General features: G+C 46.5%; 1 protein-coding gene and 1 long non-coding RNA gene across 5 annotated transcripts in view; both read left to right on the top strand.

Moving 5' to 3' along the window:
• Positions 1-15,497, top strand: part of LOC119172405 (coronin-2B-like) — a 337,045-nt gene that overhangs the window by 119,651 nt on the left and 201,897 nt on the right. The window lies entirely within an intron of this gene.
• On the top strand, positions 9,454-10,366 carry LOC142814037 (uncharacterized). The gene is made up of 2 exons (XR_012894785.1): positions 9,454-10,075; positions 10,264-10,366. It is a non-coding gene; the product is annotated as an uncharacterized LOC142814037 (long non-coding RNA).

Raw genomic sequence — 15,497 nt, 5'->3', positions numbered from 1 at the left:
GTCCCCCTAGTTAAAATTATTGTATTGTCGCTCTAGCTCGGGCAAAAGGAGCGCACACAACACTGTTTTCCAGCTGAGCAATGCCATCTACCTGTACTTGCTGCTGCGCGACGATAACAGTGATTTCTTGTATCACGACGTCACACTCAATAACGTAAATTCAGTATCGACTTAAAATACGTCGTATGCCCTTCCGGAAGGGCAGCCGGGGAAGGGGGGAGGGGCAGCTTTTTTCTCGAAATTGTTATATTTTGCATGCACAAGTACAAACACTCGCATGAATCGACATGGATGATATAGTTAACACCGTGCCCACGTCCCCCTACCGGAAAAAGTTTCTGTTACGTCCCTGACACGTACTAAAGATGATTCTTATGCGTAAGTGTAGTAATGCAAATTTTCACACATCAAAAGCAACTGTCATATGTGCACCTATTAGGCTTGCTTATAGAGAGCGGAGACTGATGGATGTAAAATTGCAAATGCAGAAAACTGGTTTATTTCTTATAAAATCACTGAGAAATTTCTAGCGCGCACACAACAGACAAGGACGTGTCTTCTTTCCTCATGCCCTTGTCTCTTGTGTGCTCTCTAGAAGTTTCCTACGCTGGTAGATAGATGTATTAGTTTGATTAAATGAACCTCCGGCACAAGGATTTTTGACAGGTGCGCGACATCACGACAAAAATGACGCGCTTGCCTAGGTATAGAGTTGTCAAAGATAGCGCGTGGACAGCCTTCGACAACGATAGCAACTGTAGAAAAGCCTCGTGCACACGCATGAATGCACGTGTACAGAGGGAGTCAAAAGTTCCAATGCCCCGCTACTATAGAAATACATGAAATAAGGGCGTGGAATCTTTCCGCCAGCCCTGCTCGATAGGTTATAAAAGCCAAAAATGCATTGATACATTCATGATACAGTGAACGCAATCACCAAACGCAACTCTAAATGAAGTAAAGCAACTTTTAAATGAAACTACCTCTAAACGCGCCATCATTATAAACATTGCAGCCATCAAGCAACATTCTCTTCTGTTACATACACGCATGCTAAGAAAACAAAAAAAAAACACCCGCAAAATAATAAGTGCGAGTATATGCATACAGGTATATCTCTGCCAGCCCCCATGCTTTGAGGATACACCCCTCCCCTCCCCGCCTTTCCCGCGACAGCAGTTCATAACTCAACCGCAAGCCGACAACCTAAGCGGCCGTGGGAATGGTGCCCAAGGGCTTTTGCGCACTGTCCTAGAGGGTAAACATACTCATAGCCACACACGACAACACGGTGTCATGTTTCGGATTAACTGCACGTGCAGGTAATTATTTCTCTGCGAAGCACTGCGGTGCGGCACTCAGATCATTTGGGTGGTGTCTCGTAAGCGGGATATAATGGACGAGATGGTGTAGGCTATACGAAATGACCGGCTAATCTATCATGACAGACCTTTGCGCATGTACGCTGCTATACAACATCGGACGTGCGTCTGCACAGCCGCGACCCTGTCCACGGTACATAATGGCTGCAGCCACTATCGATTGAACATGCAAAAAAGGATTTGTAGTTTTCTTGTGCACTGAAGGAACGACCATCAAGGGAGAGAAATTAATGGCCGGTCGGCCTGTTTATTTATGTTATATCGCATTTTCTTTGACCGCATCTCAGTGGTGCGGCTATTTTTCCAAAGGGGGAAACGGCTGGTGTGACCCGTGCAGTAACGTAACGAAGGTTTATAGATTCTATACATATGCATGTATAGAATCTCGTCGCATGACCTCAGAGATCGAAGCGCACAGGTGCCACGAGATCTCAGGGGGCGATCTTTTAGAAGCGCTCGGTTGTTTTAAAACATGATTCCGGCGTACAGGTGTTTTTTGGCCACAAGCACGTGCATGCCAAAAAAATTTTTTTTACCTGGTCTGCGTCAAACTGAATGCTGCTTCTGGACTGCAGCAATGAGTCGAGAGGTGCGCGACACTGTTGGGTCTGCTGAAATATGTGCAGTGCAGCTCAATTATTCCTTGCACAGCCAAGCCTCGAGAAGATAACCCTCCGATGGCTCTTGCCAATCCCCTTGTGCGCGCTCAACGGACGCATTACGGGGAGATTAACGGCTTATAGCAGCGAACTGTCTCGTGCTGCAAGCATACAGCTCTCATTACTGATTAGCTCACGCGAATCTGCGCAGGTCTGAATGCAGTGAGCTAATTTAAGAGGCCAAGTATGGTACAGCGAAGTAAAGTGAAAACTACCAAGAGGTGAAATGTATGAAACCGAAATGGGACGTTCAAGTGTCTCTTGACCATTATAAAGGAAACGTAGTGGCACGTCGAAGGAGGGAATGGGTGACGCAGTGCTTTCAGAAATCTGCGTGACCGATTGTTCGGGCAGCCAGGTCATCCGTGCATCGGGGGAATCGGGGGTGTAATGCTCCATTGTGCTCGTTGCACGGTGATGCAGCTATGCTAACTGAAAAAGAAGGGGGGGGGGGGAGTCAGAGACGGTGTACACCTGGCCGCTCGCACCTGCCTGGCGAACAGAGGGCGTATGGACTCGAGTGCTGCATTTCTTTCACTACCGTATACTATACGACGCACGAACTGCGTGCTGCGTGTATGGGGCAACTATCCCGCCGTCTTCCTCCCCCATCCCAGACCTCTTTGAATAATCGTGCCAGGAGAAGCGCACCCGGCTTGAGGCACATTGAATAGGAGTCGGCTCAGGCACAATGCCCGCTCACGGGACAGTAGACGGTGGACTACATGAGCGCTTATATAGGAGACAGCATGAAGAGCTGTAGTGTACCGAGAAAATGGCACACGAGCGCAGGTGTCACGTCGGGAAGCGTTTTAGCAGCTTCTGCGGCGTCCCGCTTGCGGGCCCTGAAGAAGCGTGCACTGTGGGCTACCTGTAGGTGGCGTATATGCTACCCGCTTTAACAAGGTGCTTGATTGGGCTGGTTGGTGCTGCATGGTAGGCGAAGAAAGTGCTTAACAGCGCAAATGACAGGAGGGGATAGAGGAGACGAGAACAGAGGGTCCCCTGGTATGACTGGCTCTTGATAAGGTAGGACGTTCGGCACATGTATGTCCGATTTTGCTGATGTTGCATAGTGATGCACAGATTCTGTGTTCCTATATATTGCAGTTGGATTGCAGTAAACTATGGTTGTTAGTTCAGCGCTCTGTTCTCGTCTCTTCTATACCCTCCTGTCGTTTGCTCTGTTAAGCACTTTCTTCGTCTACCATGTAACTCTAGGCACACATGGACATGACCTTAGACTTTGCATATCGTACGACTGTCTGTACCAACTATATATATATATATATATATATATATATATATATATATATATATATATATATCTCTTAGAAAGTTTCGTCGTCGCTTGTGTTCGTAACCGTTTGCGAGCTATCACGACAGAACGCCTCGATAACAAAAGTACTCGTAGATATGGGGAACTGAGTACACAACCCAGCTACATTGAGAGAACGGCGGTGCGACCCTTGCTTCGAAATTATCTGTATTACGAGGTATTTTTATTGTCGCGAGCACTTCATTGTGTATGTGTTTCACCATCGAGAAGCTTGGAGATGTATTACTCAGAAAGGCCATCGGTGGGGGAAAACGAAAAAAAAAAATGACAAGAAAGTATGTGATAACGGCTTTAGATCACGTTGAGAGAAAGATGGGTGCTCTTTGCGGAAACCCGTGAGAGCATGTCAACTAGAACCGAACCCTAAATATATAGTTTGATATAATGCCTGTTACATAGAACAGTGAGTATATGAAACCATATATCTTGGGTTTCCCGAGTGTCATTTTGTACCTGCTCTGAAGTGCACCGATGAAGCCACCATATAAAGCTTGAGAGGCTCATACGACTGTTTATAGTCATTTTATGCATAATTTAGCGTGAGCGCGCACTGTCTTCCCCTTTCTTTCACATCGTCTTAGAAATGATGGAAGGTGTATAGTCCATACACTAGTTAGCTTTGGTCTATATACAGCTGGTTGATGATTTCCCCCTTTTTTTCTTCTAGCTCCACGCGAGCGACCAGTAATAATAATTGCTGGGGTTTTACGTCCCGAAACACTGGTAGGATTATAATAAAGAAAGAAAGGGTTTATTTCTTCTGTAACATTACAGAAGCGATGGCAAGAGCAAAAGGCGCATATTTGGCTGTGGAGAACAGAAAACGCGTTCACGATAAAAAGTTGTCGAAAATTACAATTCTATAACACAATAAGAAAAAAAACACCAGTGTCAACTCACATGCGGCCATATGTTCTGCAGCCACATGACACATATGTGCGAAAGCTGAACACAATGCGTGTTTCAAGTTACGATCGCCGAAGTGGAAGACGCCGTAGCTAAAAAAAAAATCAGGAAGTTTCGACCACCTGGGTTTCTTTAACGCTCGCCGTAATATAAACACTCTCGAACATTTGTCGTTCAACACGATGCGGCCGGGATTCGATCGCGCGCCCTTCGGGGTCAGCAATCCAGCACCACAACGGCGCGTGTTGCGAATAACACTTCATAATCCTGTCTCAGAGGCGACCTCCCGCGGCGCCTTTACTCGAACCGTCCCCACGTATCCACCTGGCGTGCGCGCCTGGCAACATGCGGCAGCCGCAGCGCGTGCCTCCCAAGTCGTCGCGCGGACTCTTTTTCATGGGGCGCTCCTAAATGGGCGGCGAACCTCCGTTCGGGCCTCGCAGGTTGAAAGACGTGGTGCCGTAATCGCGCGGCCGCCGCGCAACTTTCGCGTTATCGCCGCGCTGAGGGGGGGCCCCCCACACTGGGAAGGCTGCAGCAGCTCTGCGTGTGTCGTGCGAGAGCGCCGCCGATCGCGGCGCAGATAGTGACGGCGCCCGGGACGATGGAAAGGTATACGGAGCTGCACGGAGGGACCACCTGCGGCTCGATCGCCAATGCTATTGCCCGCTGAAACAGCTGTATGCTCACCTGCATAGCTTCCCCATCAGACACAACAAAACGCTACACCACGTGTGGCAGCTTGCGCTAGTTGGTATGGCATGTCGATAGTTTTAGCGCGAGAACAAAACGACGACACAGAGACACGTGTCCTTCGTGTCCTTCTTGTCTCCGTGTCGTCGTTTCGTTCTCGCGCTATAACTATTGGCCTACACCACGGCTATAATTGGGACAATGAAAGAGACAGGCGATTTTTCTCACGTGCATAAATTGCTTTTTTTTTTTGGAATACCAAAATCATCACTGTACCCTCCGAGGACGCCTACGCATAGGGACCGTCCGTGGCAGTGGTGTATACGGTGCTCGGGCGTTTACACGAAGGTCGTGGGTTCGATATCGGCCGCAGCGGTTGCATTTTGATGGATGCGATAAGCTATAGAGGCTTGTGCGCGGTGCCGGTGCGCGTTAAAGAACAGCGGTGGTTGAAAGTACCGTATGGCCCTCCTACTACGGCGTCCTTCGTTAATTATGCCGTCGCTTTCGCACGTAAGATCGCATAAATCATTATTACGAATGACATACAGCTACAGATGTGACTTGCCAATCGGCTTTACTGTACGGAGATACTGTACTGCCATGATCGCATACGCAGCAGAAAAAAAAAATTGAAACCAACACATTTCCTCCTAACAAATATATACTTATTGCTTGGATTTATAACGCCAACGACCGCGCGTATATACTGCATACGTGCAGTGCCAAGAAAACCCATAGGTGGGCTTTCAGACCCCAACCATGTGGGTTTTATACTCTCAAATTCAATTGAACACTTTCAATCACGATATTTCGAGTCGCGAATACATTTATTCTTATTTCATATGCATACATACATATAGATATTGTCCCGCCCGAAGAGAATGTGCCGCATTGGGGCCTCCTTTTCAAAGCGACACAGGAGCGTCGCTAATCTACTCACCCCGCTAAAGAGTAATAAAAAGAAGAAAGAAATGGCAGCGCGCGTACGCATCCAGGCAAAACACTGAGCTTATCTCACTTCCTGTCAACGTGATGCATATGTTATATAACGTCGCCGTTTGAAGGAACGCTTTTCCCAGTGTCTCATAAATGGATCATTTCTGAAGAGTACTTGGACTCGGGATTCGAGAAGCATACCTATACTAATCATTAGAACGACTCAAATTTAATAACTCAAATGTTCAGCTGGGGCTATTATAGAAACGCGCCCGATGCAGCTATTAAAAAAAACATTCATTCTGTTTTGCCGCATTCTTTACAACTTGTGCCATCGCGTGTTCTCATGGCGTTCGTATAAATTGTGAGAGTGCAGCGTGCGTCCATAACAACAGTAATGTCTGAGGTTTAGCGTCCAACCACAATATGATTTGAGACGCCGTAGTTAAAGGCTCCGGAAATTTCGACTGCACGGAGTTCTCTAAACACACGCACCTAGAGTATATATTTCCGCCTGCATCGCAAACGCCGCCGCCGCCGCCGCGTGTGGGATTCGATCCCGCGACCTTCGGATTAGTAATCAAGCGCAATAACCGCCATCATGGTGAGTCGTCCAGCGTACATCGAAATGTGGTCATCAATGACGTGTGTGGTTAAACACGTGACATTCTTTACGCACAACTGATACATTTTATTAGGAAAAGGTATTGTTACGCAGGTGCTCGAAATGAGACTGCACTACATTACTGCTGTGTGCATCTTGATGTGTTTCTGGTTTAGCACCACGGTGTTATAGCGGTCACACTGTGCTCGACTGCTCACCCGAACGTAGCGGGATCGAGTCCCGACTGATGATGATGATGAAAGGAAACTGCGAGGTCGAAATTTCCGGAGCCCTCTACTATACGGCTCCCATCACGATCATACCGTTGTTTTAGTGGATCCAAAAGTCCGTGAATTATTATTAATTGTCAGTAAGAAAAAATATACATTTATTTGTAGAATGAGCTGGATGTAGTGACATACTTTTAAATTACGTTAAATGGAAAGTGGAACTCAATAGGTGATTGACTGATTGATTGATTGATTGATATGTGGGGTTTAACGTCCCAAAACCACCAAATGATTATGAGAGACGCTTGGTAGCAGAGGGCTCCGGAAATTTCGACCACCTGGTGTTCTTTAACGTGCTCCCAAATCTGCGTACACGGGCCTACAGCATTTTCGCCTCCATCGGAAATACAGCCGCCGCAGCCGGTATTCGATCCCGCGACCTGTGGGTCAGCAGCCGAGTACATTAGCCACTAGACCACCGCGGCGGGCAGCTCAATAGGTCACATAAGGTGCGGGTCAGGCGAAAAGAAACCGCAGCCGAAGTCGCGAGAGGATTACGTGGTTTAGGCGGATTACACGTCCGACAAAACCTCGAAATTGAAGTTTCAGTTCCATACAGCATGTTCGTATCTATATGCGTACTCGCTCGCTGGATTTCGTGCAGACAGGTTGTGCCCTCGCGATCTCCGACGACAGCGCAGCTCTGGCCTACTCGGCTGGCCCTACGCCATCTCCTGACGCCGACTCCCGACGACAGCGTAGCTCTGGCCGACTGGACTCGCCCTACGCCATCTCCTATCGCCGACAACAGCTCTCGACAGTGGTGCCCCGTCCTCGGACTCCTGCGACCGTCTCCATCTTTCCTATCTCCGTCGTTCGCTGTCCCTGCCCCTCGCTCTCTCATTCCTCTCTCTCTCTCTTTACCGTTTAATCCTATCCTTTTAATCCCTCCTTTACCCCCACCCCTCGTGAGCTACTGTTGAGGTGTCCTCCCCCTGAGAGACAGTTGCGGGGCTCACTTTTCATTTAAAATCACTCCCCCTTCATCTATATGCGTTGACCCGTTAAATTTAAAAAGCGCCGTTCTCACATCGGAGCCGGAGCAGTATAGCTTAGTGAGTATGGCTTTGCGCTGCTCTTAAGTTTACGCGTGTCCAATCCGATCATCCGAGGTCGCGGCGGACGCATTTAGGTTGAAGTTGAATGCAAGAACGTCCACATACTTACATTTTGGGACATGCTATTGATACACAGCTGCTCGAAATGAGGCTGCAGTGCATTATTGCTGTGTGCATCATCATGAGTTTGTGGTTTAGCACGTAAAAGGGCGGACTTGAATTTCTCACTGAACCAAGGAGGAATAGACATTTTCTGCGGTGTACTACCCTATAGTGTTTCATATCGTTTTGCGGACGAGTGTACATCAAATATAAATAAGTGGACGAGACGTACGCACGAAGTGTTGTCTCATTGGTTTTTCATATTTTAAATTCCTTTGATTATATAGACAGATAAATAACTAAATAAATTGATTGATTGATTGATCGATTGATATGGCTCTCGTGTCCAACAGTCCTCTTTCTTGTCCCTTACAAAAATGGAATTTGAGTTTCAATTGACCACGAACCAACGCCTTTTTGACTCAATAGATGGTCAATTAAACGGCATCTTCTGGTGAGTGCACTCAACGAAAATTTAATTTAGATGCGGTACGAAAAACTCAATTCACTCTCACTGTTTACGTTCTTAATTGACATGCGTTAAGAAATGGTCAATTGAACCGCAGTCACTACAGTTTTAATTGACATGCGTTAAGAAATGTTCAACTAAACCGCAGTCACTACATATTTGATTGGCATGCGCTAAGAAACGTTAAACTGAACCGCCGTCACTACACGTTTAATTGACCTAATACTGATCACTCTCAATGAGGGATAGGTGATGATCGATGTTGACACCTATAGCTACATCAATATTCATTGCGGGCCCAACGCACAAAACGTGTGTGTGTGTGTGTGTGTGTGTGTGTGTGTGTGTGTGTGTGTGTGTGTGTGTGTGTGTGTGTGTGTGTGTGTTCTGCAGTTTTATTGCAGGAATGTTTCTGCGAGATGCATTCGTCATTATGGGCCCTGCATCATGCATACAGTTGCAGCACTCCAGGAAGCAGCAATGTATTACATAAAACTGTACGCAAGCAAACGTTTTTAGGTACTAGCTGTCCGACGCACGTGTTTTTGATTTGCGCGCATGGATATTTATATCATACACACTAGCGTGTAGCAGTCAAGAGTGGTAGATGCATTTTTTTTATTGACGCGAAAAAAAATTTTGCCTTCTGGGATTAGCAAAAGTATTGTTCATTCGTTGTTTATATTGATGCAGCTTCTGTGCATTGAGAGTCAGGGCCTTTATAATTATTATAATTCTTATTAATTTAATATATATAATTATTTATTCAATATAAGTATGGTAAACACACGGAGAAGACATATCGTGTTAGCAGTTCTCTGCGAAGAGATTGCAGATTCGCCACGTCTTTCAAAGGTCGGGCCCTTTTTCCCCTTCTGTTGACTCGTGTGGGGGAGATTAGTGGGCTACGGAATGCGCACTCCATTGTTCGAAATCTCGACGGTCTGACCGGTTTTTTTTTTTTCCTTCCCTTTTTTTAGCAAGTCTAGAGCGGTGGTGGTTGCACGTGCAGGGAGGAAGCACGTGGAGTTGGCGACCGCTGAAGGGGTGAAAAGGCACCTGAACCCTTTTGCTGTTGCGATCAAGAAAGTAGACCGAGAAAAAAATTAATTTGTAGAGTGTTTACCATTGCGTTATAAAAACTTGAAACTTAGTTCTCAAACAAGCTTCACAGTATTAGCTGCCAGTTACACCCGTGTGAAGTGAAAGTTTGAGATGGCCGCTTTGCGCTTGTTGTCTATCCCTCCATACGGCACTTCTTTCTTCACAATGGCTCACCAGAGTCACACGTGTGGCTCGTGTTTGTCAATTGATTTTTCTTGCTCTGATTTTGGGGAAAGTGAGTGCCGTGACTTATTACGCAGACTATCTGCTCAAAAGTGAAGAAGCTACTACGCTGTATGTGATGCAATTTTCACGGTACATGGACATTTGTGCCCGCGGCATGGCTGTTCATCAGACCCAACATCGCAACCTTCCAGCGGAAAAATGGACGCCTCGCTTACATGCAAGACTCCAGCGCAGCTTCCTTTCTGCAAACTACAGAAATGGACGCCGTGCACCTTGATCTGTGATCAACATTCACTGCGATTGCTGGATCTGCAAACCACGTGCCTAACTCGATTATTTTGAAGGTAAGTTTGCCATTTTTCATTGGCTTCATACGTTGTATTCGTCAGTTAGGAAAACCGAAAAACGTATTGGGCGTAGGATGTTAGATTATTCAACTGTGTAATTAGTCGGGTTTACAATATTGAGCCCTCCTTTACGAGATACTTTATTTTTATAACAAGGCCTTGTCTCTTTTTTGCGTTTCTTACAGGCAGGCCTCACCCTAGTGATTCGGAAACAGGCGCTCCACCAACTCAATGATCCTAGTCGTCTCTATTGTCGTTTTGGTAAAAATAAACAAAGATGCTAACAGATCTGTGTTTTGCTTCTTGGATTGAACAATTTATAGAACACCGTGCATCACTGTGTACGTGCGTGTGTGGTATTCATGTGAATTGTGTACCCGTGTCCTAGTTCGTTATTTTCACCCAGTTTATACCTTGTTTGAGGGACTGAACGTGTTTCCGATTGAAACAACGCACGCGACCAGAAATGTTCGCTCGGGCGAGCTTTCAGTGATCACCCCTATTTTATTTCTAGCAACCGCTTGAAGACTGAACTGATAGCAGTTAATTCGGCACCGCTTCTGAAACAAAATAGTCAAGTGGCGAATTTTCAAGAAATGTTTGCGTGCATATTTGAAAATTGCATAACACGCTTGGTCATTGGTGATTTTGACCGAACACAATAAGGGTTGAATATACACTCCCCTAAATTGTTTCAATTGACACTCGCTACGGAAAGTCACTAGCTGGTCAATAATTCCTTTTGACTCGCTCGAAAGACGCTCAATTCATCAGCAAAAACTGATATTCAATAGAAACACGGTGGCCGATATCCTTGTGTAACTCAATAGGAAAACTCAATAGACGCTTAATTTAAACACAGTACATCCTATGGAGAAAAGTCAATTTAGCCTCAATTAAATCTCTATAAGCATTTTTGTAAGTGGTGGGTGTCACCGCACCTGCAGCGCGTTATATATAGGACCGTCGTCATCGGCATCACTCCAGCCTCTTCCGAAACAGGACCGCCGCGGTACACTAGTACACGAATCGAAGGCATAACCTCTGGGTCGCAAGAGACCCCACAGGGGCGATTGCAGAAAGAACGACCGCTCTCGATTCGCGCCGAGGAGGAATGACCTGTGGAACAGGCGCCGACAAATATTCCCGCCCTGCGGCTCCGGCCTGTCGGGTCGCAGATGGAATCTGGAATGCGGAGTTCGCTGGTCGGACGTCGTTGAATGGGAATGCGAGAAAAAAGACGCGCCAGACATATAGATGGTGGGCGAAAGTGAGTTATTGAAATCTCATTTGTAATGCATGCAGCCGCGCGGTTGCAGCAGCTGCAAACCGGGACCGCCGCCCTCTCTCGCGTAATCCATATGGCCAAGCCTCTTGACCGGGTTACGGCCGCTCGCCTTGTGCTGCGGCCATCGTTCCTATTCAATTCAATGATATAGTCCACCTTCGAAAGGTTTTTCTATCCAATTGAATGTCAGTCCACGTTCGAAAAGCGTTCCTATTTAATATATAATGCCAGTCCATGTTCGAAAGGCAAACAAATGAGCCTCCGGACATTTCGATTGCATCCGCGCTGTGGCGTCTGCATGTGCCCGGAGCTGCATTTTCGGTTTCATTTTTGAGGTAGTATTTTAGGTAGTAAATATAGAGGGATAGATGACAATACAGGCTTTTATAAAGATAGGCAACACATACGTAGCCAAGAAAGTATAAAGACCCGTATTTCTTCGTATGTTTTGCGCAGTATCTGCAGGGCGTCATGAACGAACTGGCTCCAAGCGAGGAGCTTAATTGCGTTGTAGATACGATCTGTGGTCCAGAGGGTATGCTTATGGTTTTGCACGCTTAGGCACGAGCTGTCTGCTGCTTTGATAGAGTGTGTAAACCCTCTTTTCGATCTCACTTCTCGTTGTCTCGTGGTTGTTCGGGCCCTATCGTTTAATTTGAAAAATATCGAGTATTTGTTTTCTTTTTTTTTGGAGGGGGGGGGGGGCTGGTACACTGCTCTGTATGTCCTACTTCAAAACGGCTGACAAATAACTTCCTTATCATAAACGTAATTGGCCCTCCTTAGATTACCCGTGGTGCAATTTCCCGCTAATTACGACGAAGCGCTCTTTGACAATGCATTCTTGTATTACCACCGGCCTTTCTCTCAGAAATCGATTCTTATGTGATGCTTCATTTTTATTCGTCGATATCTCAGTAAATAGTTTCGCCTATGCGTACGAAGGTAAAACTGGAGCTTTAAATTGATGTGAAATAAAAACAACGACTTGGTTTAGGTTGACAAGCTGCATTATGAGAACTAGAAAGCCATGCTTCCCTATTATAAGTTCATTATTAGCGGCGAAAATGTAGGTTGTGATTTCGCTCCGAAATGTCCCCGCATGACGTCGAAAATTTCACATTGTATTTTTCGTACTTTAACAACATTGGCTCGGCAAAATTTTCTGAACCTTCGTCTGCTAGCTTACAGCGCCAACAGATGACAATGGCCCCGCCGTGGTGGTCTAGTGACTAAGGTACTCGGCTGCTGACACGCAGGTTGCGGGTTCGAATCCCGGCGGCGGTGGCTGCATTTCCGATGGAGGCGCAAATGTTGTAGGCCCGTGTGCTCAGATTTGGGTGCACGTTAAAGAACCCCAGGTGGTCGAAATTTACGGAGCCCTCCACTACGGCGTCTCTCGTAATCATATGGTGGTTTAAGGACGTTAAACCCTACAAATCAAATCAACAGATGACAATGAACTTCATTTTTGTCTATCGGAAGCCACGAAAAGCCACGTAGGACCCAGTAGACGCCTTCAATGTCAATGTCGCCGCTGTGTTTGGTGCGTGAATACCAAGCGGGCGTCTCCACCCGGATTTTCTCTTCTTTCGTTTTGTCCCTTGCAAAGCGTCGTGTCGCGATAACAGTGGCGTTTCGGTATGTCAAAATTTTGCTGTACTAATGCGCGAAAAAATGGTTTTTTTTCTATTAATTTTTATGCCGTGTGAAGTAAAACGGCTTATAGTGCAGTTCTTGTATGCAGTCCCTCAGTGTAATAGATGCCAGCAAAATCCCCGCTGTGTTGCGGCTTAAAGTTTTATAAGTTGGTTTAAAATCTAAACTCTGAATACCTGCCCGTATCCTTCCGAGACCCAGAGTAAATTTGGTGGCATGGAATGTTTTCAAACTTTTTCAGAGTGCAAATGTGAAAAGTTTTACGCAGATTTTCTGAATTTTATGTTAGTTGGCCACAGCACGCTGTCCAATATGCTGAACATTGAGGCTGTATGGGTTCTCTTTCGTTTTTTTTTTGATTTAGAAAATATAAAGTGGAATGATGTCCTGTTTGCACCGAAGTTACGGCAAACATATCCGGCAGATGCTATGAATTGCGGAAATCGAATTCATGCGAAGTCTTCGACGGTAGCTGCGCATTCCGCATTTATTATTATTATTTTTTGCGTTGAGCCAAGTTATATTATAAGATCGATCGATGTATTCGCGTAAATTGAGTAGCTGCGTGCATATCGGGCTCTTAATATAAATGGCGTCCAGATGCAGGCAGCAGTGAAACATAGCAGCGTGCAATGGCAAGAGAATGATGGCTGGTTGGGCAAGTTGGTTCTGATCCATAAGTGTAAGGAGGAAGGAAGCAACAAAAGGTAGAAGGTGGGGAGGTTGGCCAGAAAGAGGTTCGGTTGGCTAACGTACACTGGGGGATTAGGGAAGGAGACAAGAAAGATGAGAAAGAGGGAAGAGAAGGAAAAAAAGAGAGACTGACAGTAATTTCACTGCGGCGTGTAGAACTCCGCCGCATGTCAGAGGCGTTCAAGTGTACTGCGCAAAAAAAAAAAAAAAACATATGGAAACACGAAGCGCTTGTCTGTCCTTTTTCTCTACTTCGTGTTTCCGTCTGTTTATGGTGCAGTACACTTATTACCACTATCCCTCAAGAGAAAGGTATATAACAGCTGTATCTTGCCGGTACTTAGCTACGGAGCAGAAACCTGGAGACTTACAAAGAGGGTTCAGCTTAAATTGAGGACGACGCAGCGAGCAATGGAAAGAAAAATGGTAGGTGTAACCTTAAGAGACAAGAAGAGAGCAGAGTGGATTAGGGAACAAACGGGGGCTAAGGATATCATAGTTGAAATAAAGAAGAGGAAATGGACATGGGCGGGGTATGTAGTCCGTAGACAGGATAACCGCTGGTCATTAAGGGTAACTAACTGGATTCCCAGAGAAGGCAAGCGGGTTAGGGGGAGACAGAAGGTTAGGTGGGCAGACGAGATTGAGAAGTTTGCGGGTGTAAATTGGCAGCAGCAAGCACAGGACCGGGTTAACTGGCGGAACATGGGAGAGGCCTTTGTCCTGCAGTGGACGTAGTCAGGCTGATGATGATGATGATGATGATGACACTTATGAATGACAAGAAACCTCGAGGAAAGATCAGATGGTTGTATCACCAACGGCCGATCGCCGACAAGCCCCGTGGTCGTCGAGGGAGCACCAGTTATGGGAGAACTGCGGTGCGCATGTGACCGCGGGCGCGCCTTTGAGGACCGTATTTCTGTACACTCGCCGACGTCCACTGACGGCATGAACTCGTCGTAATTTTTGTCAACACGGCCTCATCAAGTGTGAGGCTTGCGGGGGACGGCTTTATGCTCTCCCATAGTATAGAGTAGCAAGTGCTCTACATAATGTCGTTAACCACTTTTGCTAAACACATCAACACACCGTAAGCTTAGCTCGAACAACTGGGGCGAAGGGGCATGTGGGCAAGGGTGTGTAACCAGCTCCACAGACGTGAAACCTGGGGAGGGGCGAAGCATGCAGTGTTTCCCACAGCGAGATATTTACTCTTTCCCGTTTCACTCTCTGCTTTGATTAAAAAAATGGTTAACGCTTTTGAGTACTTGGTACTCTACTATGGGAGAGCATGAAGCCGTCTCACCGCGAATGGGAATTCCCTTCAGCACTGATCAGTAACGCACTATCACTTTGCAGGTAGGTTGCCAGAAGTGGTGTTTCCAATAGATGACTTCACCGTAGATATGCTGGTTAGTATCTGCGGTTTTAGGTAAGAAACACCAGCACCTTGGTAAATTTTTCGTCGGCGATTCTGATACCGCTGCTCAGCCATGCTATGTTTTTTTGTCAGTAACGACGAACCTTTAAATTATAATATGCGAGCAGTGGTATTTGCCCAATCTTTGAGGCGCAACGGCGACATGACACAGTAGTGACAAGCCGAGAGACTGAACCGCGCTTTTACCACGGCAGAATTGGCGCTGCACAGGCGCGAGCCCGGAACTATCGTGGTCGCCCTCGCCAACTCATTCGTGGTTCCTACGCGTGCGTGCGAAAGCACTGCAGTGATCCGTTGACCACCACCGCGGGCGGGTCCGTGACATCCGGTGCCGA

This window comes from Rhipicephalus microplus, chromosome 4 (assembly GCF_043290135.1).
Source record: "Rhipicephalus microplus isolate Deutch F79 chromosome 4, USDA_Rmic, whole genome shotgun sequence".
Taxonomy (NCBI): domain Eukaryota; kingdom Metazoa; phylum Arthropoda; class Arachnida; order Ixodida; family Ixodidae; genus Rhipicephalus; species Rhipicephalus microplus.
The sequence above is the reverse complement of the archived record's forward strand: the minus strand, read 5'-3'. Positions and strand labels throughout refer to the sequence as shown.